Source organism: Hyperolius riggenbachi, chromosome 7 (assembly GCF_040937935.1).
Source record: "Hyperolius riggenbachi isolate aHypRig1 chromosome 7, aHypRig1.pri, whole genome shotgun sequence".
Lineage (NCBI taxonomy): Eukaryota > Metazoa > Chordata > Amphibia > Anura > Hyperoliidae > Hyperolius > Hyperolius riggenbachi.
The window spans coordinates 174849553-174875907 of NC_090652.1; the positions used below are offsets into that span (position 1 = coordinate 174849553).

Sequence of the window (26355 nt, forward strand, 5' to 3'; positions counted from 1 at the left end):
ATTGTTATGTATAGAGTGCTTGGGGGGCCCCATTGTAAAACTTGCATTGGGGCCCACAGCTCCTTAGCTACGCCACTGCGGCAGGGATTAGATTGTAAGATCCTCTAAGGACAGTTGGTGACAGGACGGCAAGGATTAGACTGTAAACTCCTCTGAAGACAGTGAAATGATGGCTGGGATTAGATTGTAAAATCCTTTCATGACAGTTAGTGATATGACTGCAGGGAGAAGATTGTAAGATCCTCTAAGGACAGTTAGAGACATGACAACAGGGATTAGTAGTGAATAGCAGATTTGTGACCAGCAGAAGTAGATGAAGAAAAGCATGAAACTCAGTGTGCAGATACGCACCAAAATTATTTGCGGCCTTCCTGTCTTCTACCTCATCTGACTTCTCTCATTCTCCTGGGCCTCCGTGCTGCATATCCTCTTCTACTTCCTCATGGTCCATCACTCTTGTCTTCTCTCTGCGCAACACTCTTTTGATGTCGCTCTACCGCCTTCAAACTGACCTATATTGCTGCCCTGAGAACAGTTAGTGACATGACGACAGGCATTAGATACTAAGCTCATCGAAGAACAGTTAATGACATGATGGCAGGGATTAGATTATAAGCTCCTCTAAGGACAGTTTGTGAAACCACGGCAGGGATCAGATTGTAAAATTTCATCTGAAGAGTTAGTGACATGATGGCAGAGATTATACTGTAAGATCCTCTGAGGACAGTTAGTGACATGACAGCATGGATTAGCAGTGAACAGCTGAACCTTGATGGCAGAAGTAGATGGAGAGAAGCGTGGAGACGCATGCTTGCTGAGTGACAGCCTTAACACCCTGCACACTCATCCCCCCTCAATCATCCCTGGTAGTGGGCAGTGCACTCCCCAGCCATCACACCTAGTAGTCACGTTGATGTGAAATCACTAGTCTTGCTCCTCTACACCTCTGATAAAGAAAAGGTGGGGGAGAGTAGAGTCAGACTCTGCCAGCTGCAAGCAGCGCAATTTCATAAATGACAGACTTGAGAGCTTGTGATCATTGCGCTTCCCTGCCCCTTTCAAACTCCTGGCCGAGTGCTAGTCCCAGCCATCTGTAGCCGTTATGCTATGTACCGACGCTGAAGCAAGGCAGCCATGGACTGGGTCTAGCTGCTATTGCTATGCTACTGTCTGTGGCTCTGCGCATATTAAGCAAGTTAGCTGCTGGTACAGGCTATGCCCACCGCTCACTGGCTGGCGCCCTAGGCCATCGTCATGGTGGCTTTGCTGTGAATACAGGCATGTCTTCAAATGGAATGAACATGGGCCCACAACGAACCTGCTAAGAGAGGGTCACCCACCAAAACACACAGACTGGGCAGGGAGGTCATTAATCAGAGAGGCAGCACAGAGGCCAAGGTTAACCCTGCAAGAGTGGCAGAGTTCCACACCACAGACTGGAGTATCCGTCCATAGGACCACAAAAAGCCATAAACTTCTTACGAAAGAATGGCAAGGAAAAAAAAGCCATTACTTAGCAAAATGTGGGAATATGGAGGAAGGTGCTCTGGTTAGATAAAGCTAAAATTTAACTTTCTGACCACCAAGGAAAATGCTATGTCTGGCATAAACCCAACATCTTATCACTCAAAAAACACCATTGCCAAAGTAACACATGGTGGTGGTAGCATCATGCTGTGGGGATGTTTTTCAGCAGCGGGGAATGGGAAAATGGTCTAAGTCAAGGGACAGATGGATGTTGATAAATACAAGGATATTCCTCAGCAAAACCTCTGCCAGTGATTTTAGATTGGGACGGAGGTTCAACTTTCAACGGGACAATGATCCAAAGCATACTCCTAAAGCAACACTCGAGTGGTTTAAGGGGAAACATTAAAATGTGTTGGACTGGCCTAGTCAAACTCCAGATGTCAATCTAAAAGAGAATCTGTGGTCAGACTTGAAGATTGCTGTCCACAAGTGAAACCTTCCAACATGAAGGAGCCGCTATTTGGGTCACAGTTAGAAGGGGTAGGGGAAAAAGTGGCAGGGAGGGTAGTCCCGATTTGTCCCTCCCTAATAAGTATGCTTGTTTGCGTAATATTGGGGATGATGATTCTGGAGTAGCAACGCTGCAGCAGGATGTGTCCCTCAGCAACCAAGGGACAGACCGCTGCAACGAGAATGGGAATAGGAGTGCAGCTAAGGCTAGACAGATACTGGTGGTAGGAGATTCAATTATTAAGCACACAAATAGGGTAATCTGTCAAAGAAACCATAAATGCAGTACAGTCGGTTGTCTCCCAGGTTCTCGGGTTTGGCATGTATCGGAACAAATTGACAGATTATTGGGTGGGGCTGGGGAAGACCCGGCTGTCATGGTAAACATTGGTAACAATGACAAAGTTAGTGGGAGATGGAAGATCCTCAAAAATGATATTAAGGTACTTGGGAAACTTAAAGGGAACCTAAACTGAGAAGGATAAGGATTTCTCCTTTTTAAACTAATTGCCTGACTCTCCTGCTGATTCTGTGTCTCCAATACTTTTAGCCACAGCCCCTCAACAAGCATACAGATCAGGTGCTCTGACTGAAGTCAGACTGGATTAGCTGCATACTTGTTTCTGGTGTGTGGTGTGTGATTTAGCTACTACTGCAGCCACAGGACTGCCGTGAAACTGGTATTGTTTAACCTCCTTGCCGGTCTAAAAAATCCGGCAAAGAGGCAGCGCCGCACTTTTTTTTTTTTTAAATCATGTAGCGAGCCCAGGGCTCGCTACATGATAGCCGCTGAGCGGCGGCATCCCCCCACCCACTCCGATCGCCGTCGGCGATCAGAGTATGCAGGAAATCCCATTGAGAACGGGATTTCCTGCAGGGCTTCCCCGGTCGCCATGGCGACGGGGCGGGATGACGTGTCGGGACGTCATAGGGAATCCCGATCCGCCCCTAAGCGCTGCCTGGCACTGATTGGCCAGGCAGCGCAGGGCTCTGGGGCGGGGGGAGCGACTCGGCGCGGCAGATTGCGGCGGATCGGCGGCGAGTGGAAGTTACAAGCAGCTAGCAAAGTGCTAGCTGCTTGTAACAAAAAAAAATTATGCAAATCGGCCCAGCGGGGCCTGAGATATCCTCCTGCGCAGGTTACCCCGAGCTGAGCTCGGGATAACCGGCAAGGAGGTTAAAAGGAAACATATATATCCCTCTCAGTTAAGGTTCTCTTTAAAGCAAGGACCTCCGAGGTGGTGTTTTCTGAAATACTGCCAGTGCCACACGCTACATCTGAGACACAGAGGGAGCTTAGGGAGTTAAATAAGTGGTTGAGAAATTGTTGTAGGAAGTAGGGGTGTGGGTTCCTGGAGAATTGGGCAGACTTTGCAGTCGGCTACAGGTTCTGAATGGGCTGCACCTTAATGGGGAGAGCACAGCTGCTTTGGGGGAGAAGATGGCTAAATGGTTGGAGAAGATTTTAAACTAGGATCTGGGGGGAGGCGGGAGGGTAAAGTCTCATTATGTAGACAAGATAAGGTAAAAAGGCAGTGGGATCCTAACATTATGGGGGGTGGAGAGGGGGGTGGGGACACTGTAAAGAGTAAGGAGGTTGTTAAAACTTGTAGCCCATTTCTTGTAACCAACATTGGTAAATGTGGTGGTAAAAATATAAAGTGCATGGTAACCAATGCTAGGAGCCTTGCAAATAAAATGGACAAACTAGAGTTCATTCTGATTGACAAAGGCTATGACATTGTGGGAATAACCGAGACATGAATTGATGAAAACCATGACTGGATAGCGAATTTAGAGGGATACAATGTGTTTAAGAAGGATAGAGCAGGGGAAAAAAGGTGGAGGGGTTTGTCTTTTATTAAGGACTCTTTTACAGCTGTCATGAGCGATGACGATTGTGAAGATGTGGAGTCCGTTTGGGTAAATATTCATGGTGGAAATAACTGTTGCCAATTGCTTATTGAGGTATGCTACAGGCCACCACATATTCATGAAGCTGCAGAACTGCAATTACTACAGCAGATTGAAAAAGCTGCAAGTAAAAATGAGGTCATAGTTATGGGTGACTTCAACTTTCCAGACATTGACTGGGGTATTGAGGCTACCCATTCTGGTAAAAGCGGCAGATTTCTGGCAACACTACAGGACAGTTACCTGACTCAAATGGTAACGGAACCAAGTAGGGGGAATGCCTTACTGGATTTGATCAATTAAAATAGACCAGATAATGTATCATATGTGCAGGTTCAAGAACATTTGGGAAATAGTGATCACAACATGATGACGTTTGATCTGGTGAATGATTGGCCACGGGGCAGTAGGACAACTAAAACTATGACTTTTAGAAAAGCAAAGTTCAATCAACTCAGGCAGGCACTAAGTTTGGTGAACTGGGATAATGTACTACAAGGGAAGGACACTGAAGGAAAATGGCAAGCTTTTAAAATTATTCTCAATCAATATTGTAGTAAATATATCCCATATGGAAACAAAACGTCTAGGAATAAAAAAGGGCCTCTATGGATAAATAGAAAGGTTAGAGATAAAATGAAGTGGAAAAAGAATGCCTATAAGGTCCTAAAACAGGAAGGGGCCAAGGCTGCATTAAAGAGAATCTGTACTGTCCGATTTGTACAATAAAAAATGTACCAATCAAGTCACTGTGATCTCCTGGATCCCTCTTTGCCATTTCCACCGCTCTCTGCCGCGATCCTGGCTTTTAATTGCCAGTTTTAGGCAACGTTTACAAACAAAAAACATGGCCGCTAACCAGGAAGTGATGTGTGTGCTTGTGTGTGTGTGTATATATATATATATATATATGTATATATATATATATATATATATATATATATATATATATATATATATATATATATATATATACATACACATATACACACACATATATATATATATATATATATATATACACACACACACACACACACACACACACACAGTGGGATGCGAAAGTTTGGGCAACCTCGTCAATTGTCATGATTTTATTGTATAAATCGTAGGTTGTTACGATAAAAAAAATGTCAGTTAAACATATCATATAGGAGACACACACATTGATATTTGAGACATGAAATGAAGTTTGTTGGATTTACAGGAAGTCTGCAATAATTAATAAAATTAGGCAGGTGCATACATTTGGGCACTGTTGTCATTTTATTGCTTCCAAAACCTTTAGAACTAATTATTGGAACTCAAATTGGCTTAGTAATCTCAGTGACCCCTGTCCTACATACGCATGTGAATCCAATTATGAGAAAGACTATTTAAGGGGGTCAATTTAAAGTTTCCCTCCTCTTTAAATGTTTTCTGAAGAGTAGCAACATGGAGGTCTCAAAACAACTCTCAAATGACCTGAAGACAAAGATTGTTCACCATGATGGTTTAGTGGAAGGATACAGAAAGCTATCTCAGAGATTTCAGCTGTCTGTTTCCACAGTTAGGGACCTATTGAGGAAATGGAAGACCACCGACACAGTTCAAGTTAAGGCTCAAAGTGGCAGACCAAGTAAAATCCTGGATAAACAGAAGCGACGAATGGTGAGAACAGTCAGAGTCAACCCACAGACCAGCACCAAAGGCCTACAACATCATCTTGCTGCAGATGGAGTCACTATGCACCGTTTAACCATTGGCGCACTTTACACAAGTAGATGCTGTATGCGAGAGTGATGCACCCACAGCACAAACAGAGCCGTTTGAGGTATGCTAAAGCACATTTGGACAAGCCTGCTTCATTTTGGAATAAGGTGCTGTGGACTCATCAAACTAAAATGGAGTTATTGGGGCAATATGCATAGAAGAAAAAGAACACAGCATTCCAAGAAAAACACCTGCCACCTACAGTTAAATATGGTGGTGGTTCCATCATGCTGTGGAGCTGTGTGGCCAGTGCAGGGACTGGGAATCTTGTCAAAGAAGAGGGAAGCATGGATTCCACTCAGTATCAGCAGATTCTGGAGACGAATGTCCAGGAATCAGTGGCAAAGCTGAAGATCTGGGGAGTTTCCAGGCCATGGACCCAAAATTTCAAAGTTTTGGTCCCCGAGCCACTTAGTTATCACTTTTACCTTAGGACACGTTGCTCCATCGTGCTGGCAAATGCATTGTTCTTCACCAAACTGTTGTTGGGTTGTTGGAAGAAGTTGCTGATGGAGGGTGGTTTGGTACTATTCTTTAATCATGGCTGTGTTTTTTGGCAAAATTGTGAGTGAGCCCACTCCCTTGGATGAGAAGCAACCCCACACATGAATGGTCTCAGGATGCTTTACTGTTGGCATGACACAGGACTGATGGTAGTACTCACCTTTTCTTCTCCTGACAAGCTTTTTTCCAGATGCCCCAAACAATCGGAAAGGGGCTTCATCGGAGAATATGTCTTTGCCCCAGTCCTCAGCAGTCCATTCACCATACTTTCTGCAGAAGATCAATCTGTCCCTGATGTTTTTTAGGGAGAAAAGTGGCTTCTTTGCTGCCCTTCTTGACACCAGGCCATCCTCCAAAAGTCTTCGCCTCACTGTGCATACAGATGCGCTCACACCTGCCTACTGCCATTCCTAAGCAACCTCTGAATTGGTTGCACTCCGATCCCGCAGCTGAATCCTCTTTAGGAGATGATCCTGGCACTTGCTGGACTTTCTTAGACGCCCTGAAGCCTTCTTAACAAGAATTGAACCTCTTTCCTTGAAGTTCTTGATGATCCTATAAATTGTTGATTTAGATGCAATCTTAGTAGTCACAATATCCTTGCCTGTGAAGCCATTTTTATGCAACGCAATGATGGCTGCGTATGTTTTTTTGCTGGTCACCATGGTTAACAATGGAAGAGCCATGATTTAAAGCATCACCCTCCTTTTAACATGTCAAGTCTGCCATTCTAACCCAATCAGCCTGGCATAATGATCTCCAGCCTTGTGCTCGACAACATTCTCACCTCAGCTAACAAGACGATTACTGAAATGATCTCAGCAGGTCCTTTAATGACAGCAATGAAATGCAGTGGAAAGTTTTTTGGGGGGATTCAGTTAATTTTCATGGCAAAGAAAGACGATGCAATTCAACTGAACACTCTTCATAACATTCTGGAGTATATGCAAATTGCTATAATAAAAACTTAAGCCCCAACTTTTCTAATTTCCAATATTTTTGACAGTCTCAACATTTTTGGCCAGGACTGTCTCTGCACTCCAATCTGGGATTCACACAGTTTCACAGCATGCAACAGGCAGCTACCTCCCCCCTCAGCCTCACAAACTGAGAGCAGAGACACTGTCTGTGAGTAATAAACAAAAGCACACAGAGCCTGGAGGGGGCATGCAGGGGGCGTGCATAACTTGTATTCATTACAACAGAGGCAGCCCATTCCTCCCTGGGTTGACAAAGCTTGACAAAGAAAAGAAGATTAGATATATTACAGAGACAGTGCAACTAGAAAAGGTTGCAGTAATCCAGACCACATTAGAAAAGGTATAGGAACTTATAGGATAGAAGAAATAAGGTTGAAAATGTTGTTGCATATAAGGAGTGCAATAAAAGTTGTAAAAAATAAATTAGGCTGGCAAAGATCTAAGCTGAAAATCAAATCGCTAGGGATATTAAATCTAACCCAAAGAAGTTTTACAAGTACATCAACTTTAAAAAAAAGAAAGGTTGACTGTATTGGACTCATAAAGGATGAGGGTGGTCAACTCAATGGTGGATGACCAAGGTAAGGCAGAGTTATGAAATGCTTTCTTTGCTTCTGTCTTCACAAGGGAAACATCACTTTTGCAAATTACAGAAGCCAAAGAGTCTCAATCTTCCAACTGTAATATTAAATACTTAACGCAGGAAGAAGTGAAGGCAAGACTAAATAAATTAAAAATAGACAAGGCACCTGGCCCGGATGGCATACATCCTCGAGTCCTAAGGGAATTAAGTTCCGTTATCGATAAACTCCTTTATCTTATCTTTTGTGACTCTCAACTGGTAGAGTTCAAGTAGATTGGCGTAAAGCCCACGTTCTCCCATTATTTAAAAAGGGCAAAAAAATCATATTCGAGAAATTCTAGACCTGTAAGCTTAACATCAGTTGTGTGCAAACTATGAGTGGTTACTAAGAGATACTATACAAGACTTCATAGTAGAAAATAATCTTATTTATCAGCATGGGTTTACTAAAGACAGGTCCTGTTTAACTAACATGCTCAGCTTTTATGAGGTAGTGAACGCTAATGTGGATATTGAAAATGCTGTAGACGTGATATACTTAGACTTTGCAAAGGGCTTCGACACTGTTCCTCACAAAAGTCTGGTGCAAAAGTTGAGGATGCAAGGACTAGGTTAGAGTCTGTGTGAATGGATAGGGAACTGGGTAATGGACAGACAACAAAGAGTTGTGGTCAATAGATCATATTCAAAATGGGTGACTGTTAGCAGTGGGGTCCCACAAGGGTCAGTACTGGGTCCAGTGCTCTTTAATTTATTTATAAAATGATTTAGATGCAGTAGAAAAGCAATGTTGCTATTTTTGCAGATGATACAACATTGTGCAGAATCATCAACTCTCAGGAAGATAGTGACATATTGCAACAGGATCTGGATTGGATGGCTATATGGGCACATAAATGGCAGATAAAATTCAATGTTGAAAAATGTAAAGTCATGCATTTTGGTCGTACCAATGGTCTAGCACCATACAAAATGAACGGGATATAGATGGGTACATCAAACTTGGAGAAGGACTTAGGAGTACTCATCGACAACAAGTTAAATAATCGTACTCAATGCCAAGCCACTGCAGCTAAAGCTAATACAATTTTGGGATGCATTAAAAGGGAAATAAAAACTCAAGATGCTAGCATATCATCGCCCCTGTTTAACTCTCTAGTAAGGACACATCTGCAATATGGAATTCAGTTCTGGGCACCACATTACAGGAAAGATATTGTGGTTTTAGAGCAGGTGCAGAGACACGCAACAAAATTGATACGAGGGATGGAAGATATCACTTACCAAGAAAGGTTAGATAAACTGGGTTTATTTAGTCTAGAGAAAAGACGCCTTGGAAGGGATCTAATTAACATGTATAAATACATCAGACGGCAATATAAAAGCTTGGCGGATGAGCTTTTTGTCCCTAGGCCTTCTCAAAGGACTAGACATGATCTGCACATGGAGGAAAAACGTTTTAGCCATTTATTTAGGAAAGGATTCTTCACAGTAAGAGTGATTAAGATGTGGCATGCATTGCCACAGGAAGTCGTTATGGCACATTCTATACCTGCATTTAAAGGGGGCTTAGATGCTTTCCTTGCATTGAAAGGCATCCATGGCTATAATTACTAGGTAATGCCCAGTGGGGTTGATCCAGGGATTTAATCTGATTGCCATCTGGAGTTGGGAAGGAATTTTTTCCCTTTTGGGGCTAATTGGATCATGCCTCGTAAAGCCCAATCTACATGATACGATTCTCTGTACGATTCGATTACGATTCTATTTACGATCCCATTAAATCCGTCATGTCCGATCGGGATTCGATTTGATTCAATTCGATTTGCCATTGCAAAACAATGACAAATCGAATTGAATTGAATCGAATCGAATCCTGATCTGATATGTCTGATTTAATCGGATCGTAAATAGAATTGTAATCGAATCGTACAAAGAATCGTATCGTGTAGATGGGGCTTAAAGGTAGCCATACACTGGTCGATTTGCCATTAGATCGACCAGCTGACAGATCCCTATCTGATCGAATCTGATCAGAGAGGGATCGTATGGCTGCCTTTACTGCAAACAGATTGTGAATCGGTTTCAGCCTGAAACCGATCACAGTCTGTTGAGCTGCTCCTGCCGCCTGTCCCCCCCCCCCCCCCGTATACATTACCTAAAGCTGGCTCCGGGTCCTCTTCTCCGTCCTGCACCCCGCACCGCATCCCAGCGTACACTGTGTCACTCCGTGACCAGGAAGTTCAAATAGAGCGCCCTCTATTTGAACTTCCTGGTCACTGCATTGACACAGGAAGTTAATGTACGCCGGGATGGAAGCACGAACAGAGCGGTGCGGTGCAGCGCGGAGAGGATGCCTGGGAGCCAGCACAGGTAATGTATACCTGATCGGATCGGCCGCCGCTAGCGACGCGCTCCCTACCCGCGGGCGATCGACGGTAATTTTTCCGCACGGCGCGATCGACGGACCGATCCGATTTCGGGAGGAAATCGGATCGGCGGGTGCGTTTAGCGCGAACGATTGGCAGCAGATTCGATCCCAGTGATCGAATCTGCTGTCGAAACGGCCGCAAATCGGCCCAGTGTATGGCCAGCTTAAGGGTTTTTTGCCTTCCTCTGGATCAACAGGGAGATGTGAGGGAGCAGGCTGGTGTTGTACTTTGTTTTCTGGTTGAACTTGATGGACGTATGTTTTTTTTCAACCCAAATAACTATATAACTATGGAGTGGCTAGCTCATAGAGACTTATCCAAAGCGACTTGCAGCTGTATTTGTCGCAAAAGGTGCCTCCATAAAATACTGATTTTGGGAGGTAAATAGGAATGCACAATGAAGTTTTCAGTTATCATATGTTTCACAATAAGCCAAATAATACATCTTCAAAGTTGTAGGCATGTTCTGTCAATTAAATGGTGCAAACATTCAAAAAATCAATTTTATTTCCAGGTTGTGAGGCACCAAAATATGAAAAGTGCCAAGGAGAGTGTATACTTTTGCAAGCCGCTGTATACATGTTAATCAGGTCACCTTTTTTCTAAGCTAAATAAGTCAATTGTTACCATTTTTGGGGGATAATTTAGACCATTCATCCCTCTGATTATTTTAGTTGCCTGCCTTAGTACCTGCTCTAGAAAGTTAATGTCCTTTCAATAGTGTGGTGCCCAAAACGGTATCCCATAGTTCTGATGTGACCTTACAGTGATTTATAAAGAGGGAGTAGTATAGTAGCATCTCAAAATGTTAGTTCCCAGTAGTTTTATGCATCCCAGAATTTTATTTTCTTCAGCTGCCACTGCTTGGCATTATATACTGTTAATTAACGTGATAGGAACACATTAAGGGCAACCTGTCAAAGTTTTTTTTTTTAGATAAAAGGGGCTCCATGAGAGTGCTAATTCAGTATCTACTTGTTGTTCCTTATCTAACCGTATTTTCTCATGTGCTTATTTTTTCACATTAAAGATCTTATATGACCAACTTAAAGGGAATCTGAAGTGAAAATAAATTATTAAATAACGCAGTGTATGTGTAGTACAGCTAAGACATAGAGCATTAGTAGCAAGGAAACGAGTCTCATATTGTTTTCCAGTGCAAGAAGAGTTAAGAAACTTCAGTTGTTATCTTTGCAAAATAGCTTTTCTGTGCTCTCAGACCCAACTTGGGTCAGTCCTATTTTCTGAAGCACGTATACATCAAAGAAACAGTGAGAGGCAGCTTCAGATAAGGTTTTACTGCAGGGAAGTTCATAGGGTCGTTAGCTCTGCTCTGTTCCATAGTTTAAAACACAGAGTGTAGTTTGTAATTGCAAATATGAAAAAAGTATTGTAATGATCTGCTCTGCTGTCTGCACAGGCAGACAGCTTTTTGACCATTTTTTATGTCTGAGTGCTGCAGGTCCCTGGAAAAGAGACCTGTCCTCACTCTGCAAGTTTCAGAGTTGCTGTTCTGGTGAGGAATTTGCATCCACTTGTCATGCAAATTGCTTAGCTGCTTCCTTTGATGATTTGCAGTATTAATACCATTTCCTCCCAGAGTTCCTTGCTGGTCATGATGGTTTGTTCCTGCTAACTTGCCTGGAGTTTCAGCAGAGGGCTTATTGTTGGCTATTTTTGCTATCTTAGAGTACTTATCCTTGGGAGTGCACTAGCATTCCTTCTAGCTTAGTGAGGTTGTTATCTGTTTTGCCTTGTTCTGTCTTTCTGTTGCGATTGTTCTGTCGCCAGCGGCGGCTGACAGGAAATCGCTCTGTCTGTTTGGATTGCATTCGCCCTAGCATTAGACAGCGGTGGATCTCTCTGTATTCTGTCTAGGAGTGTAGCCAGAGCTGCAGTTGCTACTGGCTACTACTCCTGTCTGTCTTGTTGTGCCGATCGCAGCCGCTCTTGCGGAAGAGCAGTGGATCCTTTCAGTTCTGTTCCCGTGTACAGATCGCACTCGCTCTTGCGGAAGAGTAGTGGCTCCTATCTGACCTGTTCCTGTTGTCTGTTTCTCTGTCGGTCTGGAGTAAACGCTTGCTGTTGCCTGAGGTAAGGCAACTGATTCGCAAGCGTTTCTGTTATATGTTTGTTTATGTTTTCTGTGTTCATTTGTTAGTCAGGATTGGCGCGTTTTGTCTTTGTTGTGCTTCTTGTGCGGAGACTGCGCCATTAACGTGCTTTGTCGCTGTTGCGCTTCTCATGCGGCGACCGCGTTTAGCTAGTGCGTTTGTTATTTTCCTTGGTGTTCTGATCATTGTTGTTTGCTGTGTCTTTCTTACTACACCTATGCTCTGTCTTTACTCAGTCTTGTGTCGCTATTAGCAATCGCCATTCTTGCGATTGCTTCCCACTTGGTCTTCGCTGTTGTGTGTTCACCATCGCCAGGTGGCGACTAGATTGGTGGACATACATACATTCTGTCTCTGTGCTCACTCTCTCTCACTAGGGGCTATCTTGCCTTGTATTGCTTCCCCTCGTATGGTTCCTGGCATCTGTGGCGGTGCAGAGGGTTTGTTCCTCTGCACTCTAAAGCTCCATCTGCCGGTGGTAATTCCCCTCTACAGGTGCATTGCACCAAAGCTGGGTTCTGTTATTCAGACGCTTGTGGAGGAATTCTGCAGTGTCAGCGCACATCTTGAGCGCTGACCATGGCGATAATTCCACAGTCATTACAGTATGACCAGCCAAACCAAAATTCCCAGTGTAGAGGGAATTTCCGATTTGTACGATTTTGTCGATTATGGTTCTTATACCTTTAAGAGGTTTAAAAAACTAGACTCTGAAACCAAAGAGAACTTCCTGTCTGAATGTGTAAGATTCTTTCTGAATCCTACCTTTCAAATTACTGATCCGTCCACATGGGCCCTCCAATTGGCTTGTGTTCTATTGCAGGGGGAACTGTTTTCGTGGTCTTATGAGGTTTTGAAAAATCATTTCTGGAATGATCAGGAACAGGATTACCTTATCAGTTTCTTACATTGACTTTTTCCCATTGGTTTAAACTGCCTTGTTTACCATCTGTTCTTGATGAGTGTGTACCTGTTGGTCAGCTGTTCTATCCCTTCCATGCAAAACCATTCAGTGTGACAATCAGTTTAATGTTCCTGTACCTAAAGCAACTGAATGTGATAAATCCAGAGAGACTTCTCAGTCTCAGGTTTTATTACCCCAAGCAAAAGCATATGTGGATCCTGTGATAGGCAGAGTTATTCAGTATATTAAAGGAGTAAGAAAATCTATGCATGTTCCTGATCCCAACCCATATGAGTGTTACCTTGATACAGGGTTGTTTGAGCCTCCATTTGCTTCGTGGGAGATTGGGGCTTTGATTGAGGAGTTTGAGATTGATTGGAAGGCGTTTTGCGATTTTTACATCGCAGAAAGCGAAGAGATTCTTAATGCTTGTGTTAATTCTGTGTACACTTTGATTGAATCTGATGAGTGTGACGAAAGTTTTGTGGATCCGGTGATTTGTGCGTGGCAGACGATTTTGGATGAATTGCACACACACCAACCAATTGACTCCAATAAAGAGACACCGTTATCAGATGATTGTTCCTGCCTTTCTGGGGCAAAGCAAGTGAGTTTAGACACTGTGCGATCTGAAATGAATGGGTTTACTACTGTGGTTGACACCTGTGTGAATTCTGAAAGATTCTCTCCTGCTTGTGTGGAGTTTGAATCTGTGCGATATGATGCCTGTTTCTCAGCCGTTCTTGCAGATTATGAACAACATGAATGTGTCAGTTTTGTCAAAGATATGTGGGATCCCTTGTCAATTAAAAACAGATCTTTTTCTCACAGTAATTCTTTAACCACTTCAGCCTACAGCTTCGAAAATCTTATGCATCCGAGCAATGTTCACCTCCCATTCGTTCGCTAATAACTTTATCGCTACTTATCAAAATTAATTGATCTATATCTCGTTTTTTCCACCACTAATTAGGCTTTCTTTAGGTAGTACATTTTGCTAAGAGCCACTTTACTGTAAATACATTTTAACAGGAAGATTAAGATAGAAATGGAAAAAAATCATTATTTCTCAGTTTTTGGCCATTATAGTTTAAAATTAATACATGCTACAGTAATTAAAACCCATGCATTTTATGTGCCCATTTGTCCCGCTTATTACACAAATAAAGGTGCATTTTTCAATTTGCGTCCATCACTATTTACAAGCTTATAATTTAAAAAAATTTAATAAGATACTCTCTTGACATGTATATTTAAAAAGTTCAGACCCTTAGGTAACTATTTATGTAGTTTTTTTTTTTTTTTTAATTGTAATTTTTTTTATTTTTTTTTTAATACAAAAATGTATTTGGGTAATTTTAGTTTGGGAGGTAAATAGCCAATTTTAGATGTAATATAATGTATTTTTTTATTCAATACAGGTATGTGGGTGCAGTTTACTATTTGGCCACAAGATGGCCACATTCAAAAAATTCCTGGATGCGAACGATGTCGCATCTAGGAACTAAAATGAAGAGAAGAAGTTTCCTGGGGGCAGAAATACCACGCTCTCTGATGAGAAAGCGTCGGTATTTCTGCCGGGGACTTAGATCGGTGAATGGGAATTATATTCCCATTCACTGATCGGGGGGGCAGCGGGAGGCAGCGGGAGCCCGCGCGGGCGCGCGCCCGATCGCGCGCACCACACGGCTGCAGCACCACTGCCTGTCTGGACGGATATATGCGTCCAGATATGGCGAAGTGGTTAATATCTTTCATCTATGATCCTGCTATGGGGAAAATTCCTAAACTATGCAACCTCAAGAGTAATGTTAATATGACTAATAAAATTCCTCATGTTGTTGTCGCAACTTCTTCTGCAAATAAACCTATGTCTCACTCTGTTCACACCCTTGAAAGCTCGTTGCAAGATGAAAATTGTTCTAATATTTCTGTCCTGAACACCTTACAGGTTGGCCCTCAGATTGCGGAAGCTTGCGCGTTAGAAGCTTCAGCTTCACAACCAAAAAACGACCTTAGATGCGCAAATTTTGCGTTCTGACGCCTCGGATTCAACATTGTTAGCCAAGTCTAAGGGTGAGACAGCGCTTCGGTTGTGCGAATCTGATACTGAGGGATCTTTGCTTTGTTCAGAGAATATTTCTGTGAGCCTACCCTGTAACATGAATGAATCTATGATGTCCCCTCGCATTGACATTTGTGAGTCCCTTTCTTGCTCTGAAGAAAGTACTGACTTCCCACCCTGTACTCTGGATGAGTCAATGTTACCTTGCATAAAATCTCCTGCAGGGAGCCCAGAGGCTCGTCTAGGTATTACAACTAGTCTCATCTGTTTTTCTGCCATTTCAGAATTGCAGTCTGGTTTGACTGCTATGAAGGATTCTGCCTGCAGTGAAACTAGACTCAGGGAGTCAGTGTTGGTTCCACTAGATATTCCTGTGCATCCTGTTCATAAGGATGAAACTCAGTCCCTGCGTATAGTAAAACCATCCCTGGGACATCTGCCCTGTCCGCAGAATGTATTTGATGTTCGGCCCTGTAACATGGATAGTTCAGAATCCTTGATTACTTTGTCAGAAAACTTGGGAAATGATGCTCCTGAGGTTTTGTTTGATGTGCTGGAGGTCTCAGAGTTCCTCCCAAAGGGTGCAGAACTTGTAGGAGATGCCTCCTGCCCCACAGGGCCGTCTGAGGTATTGCCCACTTCAGTAGGCATTGCTGTTATGCTGACTACTTTTGCAGCTCTTGTGGAGCTTCAGTCATGCGTAGACAATGATGAGTTCTGGTTAGATACTATTACAGTCACAGAGACTACTAAGTCTGAGTCCAAGTCTTCTTTTGAAAGACCAGTACTTGTGACCACTACTCGTGATGTTTCTCTGCCCGGTCCTGGTTTTGGTCTTGTCGTGACTGACTCTGAGGTTTGCAGTTCCTCGACATGTCCTGAAGTTTCTTTTGTACTAGTGTACCCAGATGCGCTCTGTGAGCCGGAATGCCCAAGTGTGTCTCGGTTACCAGCATGCTCAGATGCTTCCTCGGTGGAGACATGTTCTGATATTGCCTGCCTGCATGCCCAGAAGTGGTCCCTGAAAGCCCTGATCTTGATGGTTGCCCTGGTAATCCTGAATCCGGAATGGTCATGGGTTCCATAGGGGTTCTTGATAGTTCTCCATGTGAACCTAGAGAGCGTTCTGGCCTTTTGGGATCTCTGCGGAGCTTCAAAGTGTTCTGGGAGATTCTAGGAGAAATTTTTCTTGGTACCCTGGATGGGATCAATAGTGGCTTCTCTGTTGATATGGACACTTCGAATGGGTATTGTGGGAGGTTTGGTATTTTTGGATGGTCCCTGGAAGGTGGTGGGTATTGCTCGGACAGCTTCGATGGGTTCTTCTCTGGCACTCACAGTTCTGATGGGTGTTACGCTGAGGCTTGTAGTACTGATGGGCATGTTTCGGTAGGTCCTGCTTCCGATGAGTTCGGTTTCGGGAGGATTGACTCTGGAATTGGGCCTTGTCGGGCTGACCCGACGACCTTCATGAGTGTTCAGTCAGACTGTTTTGTTGGAAATATCAGTTTTGAGGGACGTCTGGAAGCCGTCCCTAGAAGGAGGGGGGGGGGGTACTATAATGATCTGCTCTGCTGTCTGCACAGGCAGACAGCTTTTTGACCATTTTTTAGGTCTGAATGCTGCAGGTCCCTGGAAAAGAGACCTGTCCTCACTCTGCAAGTTTCAGAGTTGCTGTTCTGGTGAGGAATTTGCATCCACTTGTCATGCAAATTGCTTAGCTGCTTCCTTTGATGGCTTGCAGTATAAATACCATTTCCTTCCAGAATTCCTTGCTGGTCATGTTGGTTTGTTCCTGCTAACTTGCCTGGAGTTTCAGCTCTCTGCTCATTGTTGGCTATTATTGCTATCTTAGAGTAGTGATCCGTGGGAGTGCACTAGCATTCCTTCTAGCTTAGTGAGGTTGTTATCTGTTTTGCCTTGTTCTGTCTTTCTGTTGCGATTGTTCTGTCGCGAGCGGCGACTGACAGGAAATCGCCCTGTCTGTTTGGATTGCATTCGCCCTAGCGTTAGAGGCGGTGGATCTCTCTGTATTCTGTCTAGGAGTGTAGCCAGAGCTGCGGTTGCTACTGGCTACTCCTTCTGTCTGTCTTGTTGTGCGGATCGCACTCGCTCTTGCGGAAGAGCAGTGGATCCTTTCAGTTCTGTTCCCGTGTACGGATCGCACTCGCTCTTGCGGAAGAGTAGTGGCTCCTATCTGACCTGTTCCTGTTGTCTGTTTATCTGTCGGTCTGGAGTAAACGCTTGCTGTTGCCTGAGGTAAGGCAACTGATTCGCAAGCGTTTCTGTTATATGTTTGTTTATGTTTTCTGTGTTCATTTGTTAGTCAGGGTTGGTGCGTTTTGTCTCTGTTGTGCTTCTCGTGCGGAGACTGCGCCATTAACGTGTTTTGTCGCTGTTGCGCTTCTCGTGCGGCGACCGCGTTTAGCCAGTGCGTTTGTTATTTTCCTTGGCGTTCTGATCATTGTTGTTTGCTGTATTTTTTACTACACCTATGCTCTGTCTTTACTCAGTCTTGTGTCGCTATTAGCAATCGTCATTCTTGCGATTGCTTCTCACTTGGTCTTCGCTGTTGTGTGTTCACTGTCGCCAGGTGGCGACTAGATTGGTGGACATACATACATTCTGTCTCTGTGCTCACTCTCTCTCACTAGGGGCTATCTTGCCTTGTATTGCTTCCCCTCGTATGGTTCCTGGCATCTGTGGCGGTGCAGAGGGTTTGTTCCTCTGCACTCTAAAGCTCCATCTGCCGGTGGGAATTCCCCTCTACAGGTGCATTGCACCAAAGCTGGGTTCTGTTATTCAGACGCTTGTGGAGGAATTCCGCAGTGTCAGCGCACATCTTGTGCGCTGACCATGGCGATAATTCCACAGTCGTTACAAGTATGCAATGTTATAAAAAAAAGCCATACATTTTCTTTGCTGTAATGTTCTATTAATTATCCATACTACACATACAATGATGGAGCCAAAGAAAAAATGTATCACTACCTGGGGCTTCCTCCAGCCCCCTCCGGCTTAATTGCTTTCTCTTTGTTCACAGTCACTGCCTGGTTCGTCCACAACTGGCCCCAGTAAGTCATTTAGTTGGGGCCAGTCAGTGCAGGTGCAGATCGTCCGCATGTGCCCTCCCCCATCATGCTCCCATGGAGTGTTCTGCATCTGTGCAGTAGTAGGCGACTACTACCAGGCGGCGACTGAGGACATAGAAGAAGCGATCAGGCAGGAGGGGGCTGGAGGAAGCCCCAGGTATGTTTAAATACTACTAAAAGGAGATCTTCTCAGTGGAATGCCCAGAGCAGGGTGAGTAACCCCTCATTTACACTATCATCAGGACTCTACATAGGTAAGACAAAAGGGAGGCACTTGGGTAAGGGGAGGAGTCGCCTTTTTATCATCAGCCACCAGTAGGCACGTGCCTACAGTGCCTTATGGTGAATCTGGCCCTGCTGCTGAAGCAGCTATTCTAGGGCCATATGAACGCCTAACACTTCTCCCATTTAGACGTGGGATATCAGACTCCAGATGTACAGCCCCCATGAAAACGGTCACCAGGGAGTGGAATTCTGCTATTAAAGAGCAAAACAAAACAGTCACATGGTCCTCTCACACTCCAATCTGGGACAACCCAAAACTTGAGCGCTTTTACTTAATACTTGACCCAATAATCTGGATCAGATATGGAATAAAAACCGAAAGGGCCTCAGCCCACTAACGCAGTTGAGTGCAGTTGTACGCAGTTGTGTCTGCTTTTCAGCATCTATAACATTGATGTGTTGCTGAAAATCGGACACAACTGCACACAACTGCGTTAGTGGGTTCAGGCACTAAGGACTCGTTCACATCCAGCCAACACAGATGGCTGTGCGATCGGAATGCAGCGCCGCTGCCAGCTGCACTGCTGATCCCATCCATTGACATAGATGGGATCAGCTCTGCGGTGCGGGCAAAATGCAGGCAGCAGTACGCAAGCGCTTCCCAGCGCATCGTACTGCTGCGCAGAGCAGTAGATGTGAACGGTAGAAGGGCAGTCTATGCCCTTCTGCCGTTCCTGCGTTTCAGCACATCATAAGCGCTTCCATATCCGCACGGAAGCGCGTATGATGTGAATGAGGCCTAAGGCTTCGTTTCCATCTATGTGCTTCTGTCCGCTTTTGAGCAACAGGTATCAATCTGTAACATTGATGTACAGAAAAAAAGCGGACAGAAGCGCACTAAGTGGAAAAGAGGCCTAAATGATATTACCCAGATAGGCAAACCCCTTACATTTAATTAATTTAAATTCCAATATTCACTACCGAACAGGATGTTCTTCCGCTATAGCCAACTCAGACATGCTTTCAATACTCAATTCCCTACAGGATCCATCTGTAATAAGCTTACCTTCCAGCGGCAGGTCCCGCGACATCTCCGGCGTGGTCTGGGCGAGCAGCGGGACTGTCACGCTGGAATCCTCCGGCGGCATCCCCGACTTCCCTCCGGCGGTGTCTTCCAGCTCGCGCATGACCCAAAGGTCGCATCACGCACGCGCGAGCTCTACTGAGCCTTATAGGCTCAGGAGGAGGATCTAGCAGGTGACGTCATGAGTGACATCACCAAATAGGAGTGGCTACTGTTTGAGGAGTTTGTATTTAAGGCCAAGAGCGTTCAGTGTTTGCCGACCTTGATACTAATCAGTTCGCTGGTTCCTAGTCTAGCTAGCTAGCTTCCTGAGCTACATTCATACAGTGGTGTGAAAAACTATTTGCCCCCTTCCTGATTTCTTATTCTTTTGCATGTTTGTCACACTTAAATGTTTCTGCTCATCAAAAACCGTTAACTATTAGTCAAAGATAACCTAACTGAACACAAAATGCAGTTTTAAATGATGGTTTTTATTATTTAGTGAGAAAAAAAACCTCCAAATCTATATGGCCCTGTGTGAAAAAGTGATTGCCCCCCCTTGTTAAAAAATAACTTAAAGGTGGTTTATTACACCTGAGTTCAATTTCTGTAGTCACCCCCAGGCCTGATTACTGCCACACCTGTTTCAATCAAGAAATCACTTAAATAGGAGTTATCTGACACAGAGAAGTGGACCAAAAGCACCTCAAAAGCTAGACATCATGCCAAGATCCAAAGAAATTCAGGAACAAATGAGAACAAAAGTAATTTAGATCTATCAGTCTGGTAAAGGTTATAAAGCAATTTCTAAAGCTTTGGGACTCCAGCAAACCACAGTGAGAGCCATTATCCACAAATGGCAAACACATGGAACAGTGATGAACCTTCCCAGGAGTGGCCGGCCGACCAAAATTACCCCAAGAGCACAGAGAAAAGTCATCCGAGAGTCCACAAAAGACCCCAGGACAACATCTAAAGAACTGCAGGCCTCACTTGCCTCAATTAAGGTCAGTGTTCACGACTCCACCATAAGAAAGAGATTGGGCAAAAATGGCCTGCATGGAAGATATCCAAGGCGCAAACCACTTTTAAGCAAAAAGAACATTAAGGCTCATCTCAATTTTGCTAAAAAAAACATCTCAATGATTGCCAAGACTTTTGGGAAAATACCTTGTGGACCGACGACAAAAGTTGAACTTTTTGGAAGGTGCGTGTCCCGTTACATCTGGCGTAGAAGTAACACAGCATTTCAGCAAAAGAACATCATACCAACAGTAAAATATGGTGGTGATAGTGTGATGGTCTGGGGTTGTTTTGCTGCTTCAAGACCTGGAAGGCATGCTGTGATAGATGGAACTATGAATTCTACTGTCTGCCAAAAAATTCTGAAGGAGAATGTCCGGCCATCTGTTCGTCAACTCAAGCTGAAGCGATCTTGAGTGCTGCAGCAGGACAATGACCCAAAACACACCAGCAAATTCACCTCTGAATGGCTGAAGAAAAACAAAATGAAGACTTTGGAGTGGCCTAGTCAAAGTCCTGACCTGAATCCTATTGAGATGTTGTGGCATGACCTTAAAAAGGCGGTTCATGCTAGAAACCCCTCAAATAAAGCTGAATTACAACAATTCTGCAAAGATGAGTGGGCCAAAATTCCTCCAGAGCGCTGTAAAAGACTCATTGCAAGTTATCGCAAACGCTTGATTGCAGTTATTGCTGCTAAGGGTGGCCCAAGCAGTTATTAGGTTCAGGGGGCAATTTCTTTTTCACACAGGGCCATGTAGGTTTTGAGGTTTTGTTCTCACTATATAATAAAAACCATCATTTAAAACTGCATTTTGTGTTCAATTATGTTATCTTTGACTAATAGTTAACGGTTTTTGATGAGCAGAAACATTTAACTGTGACAAACATGCAAAAATAAGAAATCAGGAAGGGGGCAAATAGTTTTTCACACCACTGTATATTGTGTAGACGCACAATATATATGTACTCCAGTTAGTCAGTCTTTATTGCTATATATTGTATATTTGTAATTCATTCGTAATATCCTTCTGATATTATTGAAGTAACATCGACTGTATATTTTCCTGTGTACCGACCTCTTGCTTGTTTCCTGACCTCGCTCTAGTCTAGCCCTTTTGTACTGCTGCCATCTGATTTACGTTACCGACTCGACCTGACCCCGACTTTGTTCCTGCCTGATCCTAGCAATACTACTGACATCTGTTACAAGTGTATGACCCTGCTCAAAATTGGCTACGATTTAGCTTAACGATTTTGTACCTAGTTATTTCTAACTTGTGCACAAGTTCCGACCTATAGAGTATACCTTATACTTCTTGTGTATTATCTGTGTGTATTATCTCTTCACGCACCAGCGTGATACCATCAAACTAGAAAGTATACAGATAGAATTCACCCTGATGCAACTTAGCCTGCCTAAACCGCTAGCAAAAATATACTCGGATCTTACAACAGAAATGCAGGGACTTAAAAAATGCCAAGGTAAATGGATATGAGATATTGCCTCCCTGACAGAGGAGGAGTGGAATAAAATTTTAGAGGACTTTATTAGACTGCCCATCTCTGCCAAAGATAGGCTTATCCAACTTAAAGGAGAACTGTAGTGAGAGGGATATGGAGGCTGCCATATTTATTTCCTTTTAAGCAATACCAGCTGCCTGGCAGCCTTGATGGTCTATTTGCCTAAAGAAGTGTCTGAATCACACCAGAAACAAGCATGCAGCTAATCTTGTCATATCTGTCTAAATTTGTCAGAAACACCTGATCTGTTGCATGCTTGTTCAGGGCCTATGGCTGAAAGTATTAGAGGCAGAGGATTAGCTGAATAGCCAGGCAACTGGTATTGCTTAAAAGGAAATAAATATGGCAGCCTCCATATACCTCTCACTACAGTTCTCCTTTAAAGAGGCCCAGAGATGAAGAAAGAGGGCATTTGTTTACTTACCCGGGGCTTCCTCCAGCCCTATAAGCATGGATGCGTCCCGCGCCGTCCTCTGTTAAGCCGCAATCTTCTCCGGTATGCGGCTCGGTGACGTCTTCGGCCTTCTGCGCATGCGTGGACCTTCTGTGTAAGCGCAGAAGGCCCCGGCTAACGCCACTCAGTCAGACTGAGAGACTGAGCCTGTCTGAGCCGCGTACTAGAGTTTGATTGCGGCTGAACGGAGGATTCTGTGAGGACTGCGGGAGAACGGCGAGGGACGCATCCATGCTTATGGGGCTGGAGGAAGCCCCAGGTAAGTAAAAAAAATGCCCCCTTTCTTCATCTAAGAGTCTCTTTAAATTCTAGCATCACATCACCATCTTGAATTCGATGGACATATGTCTTTTTTCAACCCAAATAACTATGTAACTATGTAACATAGTACACCCCTTTAAGACTGATAGTCCCCGGTTAACAAACGAGATAGGGACTGTAGGTTAATTCTCAACCTGAATCCGTTCTCAAGTCGGAACACTGTGCCATCTCTGTCCCCTTTGCTTCCTAAGTGCCCCCCTTTGCCTCCAGTGTCCACCTCTGTGCTTCTCTGTCTCGCTCTGTGCCTGTTTGTCCCCTTCAGTGCCCTTGTTCCCTCCGTACCCATTTGCCCCCTCCATGCTAGTTTGTCCCCTCCATGCTAGTTTGTCCCCTGCCCCATGCTAGTTTTTCCCCCTTTGTATCTCTCTTTGTCCTCCCTCTGTGCCTCTCTATGTCCCCCCTCAGTGCCTGTTTGCCCCCTTTCTGTGCCTCTGTATGTCCCCAGCCACTGTGCCTCTGTTTGTCCCCCCTTTTGCCTCCTTGTCCCCCGTGCCTCAGTTAGTCCCTTCCTCCCCCCGTGCCTATGGTTGTCCCCCACCCTCTGTGGCTCTGTTTATCCCCCTGATGCCTCAGTTTGACCCCACTCTTGTTTGCCCCCGTGCCTGTTTGTCACCCTTTGCCTCGTTTTGTCCCCCCCTGTGCCTATGTTTGTCCCTTATTTTGTCACCTCGTGAATCTCTTTGTATCCCCTGTGCCTCTGTTTGCCTTCCCTGTGCTTCTGTTTGCCCCCGTCTTTTGTTTTGTCACCCCTGTGACTCTCGTTGTCTCCCTTGAGCCTCTGTTTGCCCCCCGTCCCTCTCTTTGTCCCTCCTGTGCCTCTGTTTGCACCTGCCGTGCTTCTGTTTTCCCCCATCCCTCTCTTTGCCCCCCTGTGCCTATATTTGTTCCGTCCCTCATTTTGCCCCCCACCTCCTGCAAGCAACAGTGCGGGACTTACCTTTCAGCCCCAGACCAGCGATGTCCGTCTAGCCACTCCACCTGCTGCTCCCTCTAGTGTACTGCACTACTACAAGTAGCATGCAGTGCACAAGCGCTGGAAGGTGGCGGAGAGAGATGGAGGACAGTGTTGGACTCGGTTCAGAGGTGAGTCCAGTACTGCTGCAGCTTCAGGGGCACACGTCAGCACTCGGGGAAAGTTTGAAGCCGCTTCTTCAAACTTTCCCCCACGCAGAATTGACGTCATTGGCCCATTCGGATCGGTGGGTCGTTCTTAAGTCGGGTGTTCGTAAGTCGGGGGGACTACCTGTACACAACATAGACAATACCGCAGGCACAGGGCGGCCTGCACATGTTGGACTCGGTTTGGAGGTGAGTCCAGTACTGCAGCATACTGCAGCAGCTTCAGGGACACACGTCAGCCGCTTCTTTAAACTTCCCCCCCACGTGAAATTTACATCATTGGGCCATTGGAATCGGCGGGTCGTTCGTAAGTCGGGGACTACCTGTACACAACATACACAATACCGCAGGCACGGGGTGGCCTGCACATTTGGACAAAACCTTGTACTGCGTCTGTGCAGGATGCTCCCGGAACGTGAACGAGGACTGGAGGATCGTTGAGGACCAGTGCGGGCACAGGGCATTCTGTACAGTACAAGAAAGCCTTGTACTGCGCCTGCGTAGGACGCTTCTAGCACCATGAGCATGAACGAGGACACATGTTGCCACTTGCAGTGGCTGTCGACTTGCAATTTGGCAATACCGAAGCTGTAGCGGGGGACCAGAGGATCGTTGAGGACCGGCGCGGGCACAGGGCAACTGCAAGGGGCTGGCATTTCAGTAATCATAATTGCTGTATTTGTCATTTGACCTCTTGATTGCTGCATTTATCATGTGGGGTATTATGATTGTTGCATTTGTCATTTGCAACATCTTGATTGCTGCATTTGCCATTAGGGGTCCTGGACTTTTTTCCAGATCTGTTAAAAGTGGGCCAACCAATATATGTAATGAACTTATTTGTTACTGTGGGGTCTCATGATTGCTGTACTTCTTATTTGAGGCCTCATGATTAATGCATTTGTCCTTTGGGGACTTATGATTTCTGCATTTGTCACTTGAGGTCTCATGATTGCTGCATCTGTCATTTGGAGTTTCACAATTGTTGCATTTATCATTTGAGGCATCAAGTCTCATGATTTTTGTTCAGAGTAATAAAAAATTAACTGGAAAGCGTGTAAGGGCCTGTACACACTGCTGCGCTTGCGCTGCGCTTTTCAAATCGCATGCGCTTTTTAATCGCAAGGTCTTTTGAAAAATAATGAAAAACGTGGAGACCCGTACACACTGGTGCGATGCATTTTTTCTATTGTCATGAAGGCTTGCGATTTAAAAATCGCATGCAATTTTAAAAGCGCAGCAGTGTGTACAGGCCCTAATATCTGTTGAATACACTTTAACCTGTTCTGGATCCGCACTATGCTTATCTACGCCCCGCAAAACTTCACTTCCAGCTCAGGGGAGTAGATAAGTGTACACTGTTTGTTTTCTTTCCTGCGCGCAGTCACGTGCACATGTGTGGCCCCTGGTGTTTCATTTGTGATTGGCTAATGGGAAGAGACCTTCCCATTGCCAATCTGTGCTACCCAAAAGTATGAATGAGCTCTGCCGAAGTCAATGGCAGAGCTCATTCATTATAAACAGTACAAAATAAAGTTTATTGCCACGGGCCCGCGATCGGCCATTAAGTCTGAGATTGGCCAATGGGAAGAGACCTTCTCTAAGCCAATCATAGATCCCCTTAGTATGAATGAACTATGCCAAAACCAATGGCAGAGCTTATTCATTATAAAAGTTTGTAGACATTGTACCTGGTTGTGAAGCAGATACAGTTACTGAGATCACTCATGAGAGGGATCTCAGGGAACTGCATCTGCTCACAGTGAGCGTTTTCACAAGCAGCATTTTGTAATAACATTACACTAGCTATTAAACCCTGATTAACCCCTGCCTTCCTTGCCACTCTATTTTACCCCCCTTCTCCCACTTGTACTTTAAAAAAAAAATAATTTCTGTCACTTTTTTGCCATTTCAAACACTTTATTTGCCTCCCCCCCTATATATTTATAACACAGACTGCATCTGCGGTATTAACATGGCATTTCCCTTCATTTAAAATTTTTTTTAAAAACCTGACCCCCTACCTGACCTGCCTAGCCACTATCCTAACCTAGCCACTATTGCTACTAAGTTCCTATAATAGGCTATATATAATTTTTTGGGGCAAGATGGCAAAGAGGCTCTATTCCACAGAGGAGGCGGCCACCATACTGCAGGAGGACAGCAGCAGCGAAGGGGAGGAATTGAGGAGTCAGATTCTGATTGGATACCTGACTCCGAGTTGTCTTTCTTTACAGAAAGCGACTCAGATACTGATTCCACTAGGCTGTCAACTGCTCAGCAACCTAGGAGAGAGGGGCAGG

At 44.6% G+C, this 26355-nt stretch overlaps 1 protein-coding gene across 1 annotated transcript in view; it reads right to left on the reverse strand.

The window, feature by feature from the left end:
• GLS (glutaminase) overlaps positions 1-26355 on the reverse strand; it is a 752941-nt gene that overhangs the window by 137152 nt on the left and 589434 nt on the right. The window lies entirely within an intron of this gene.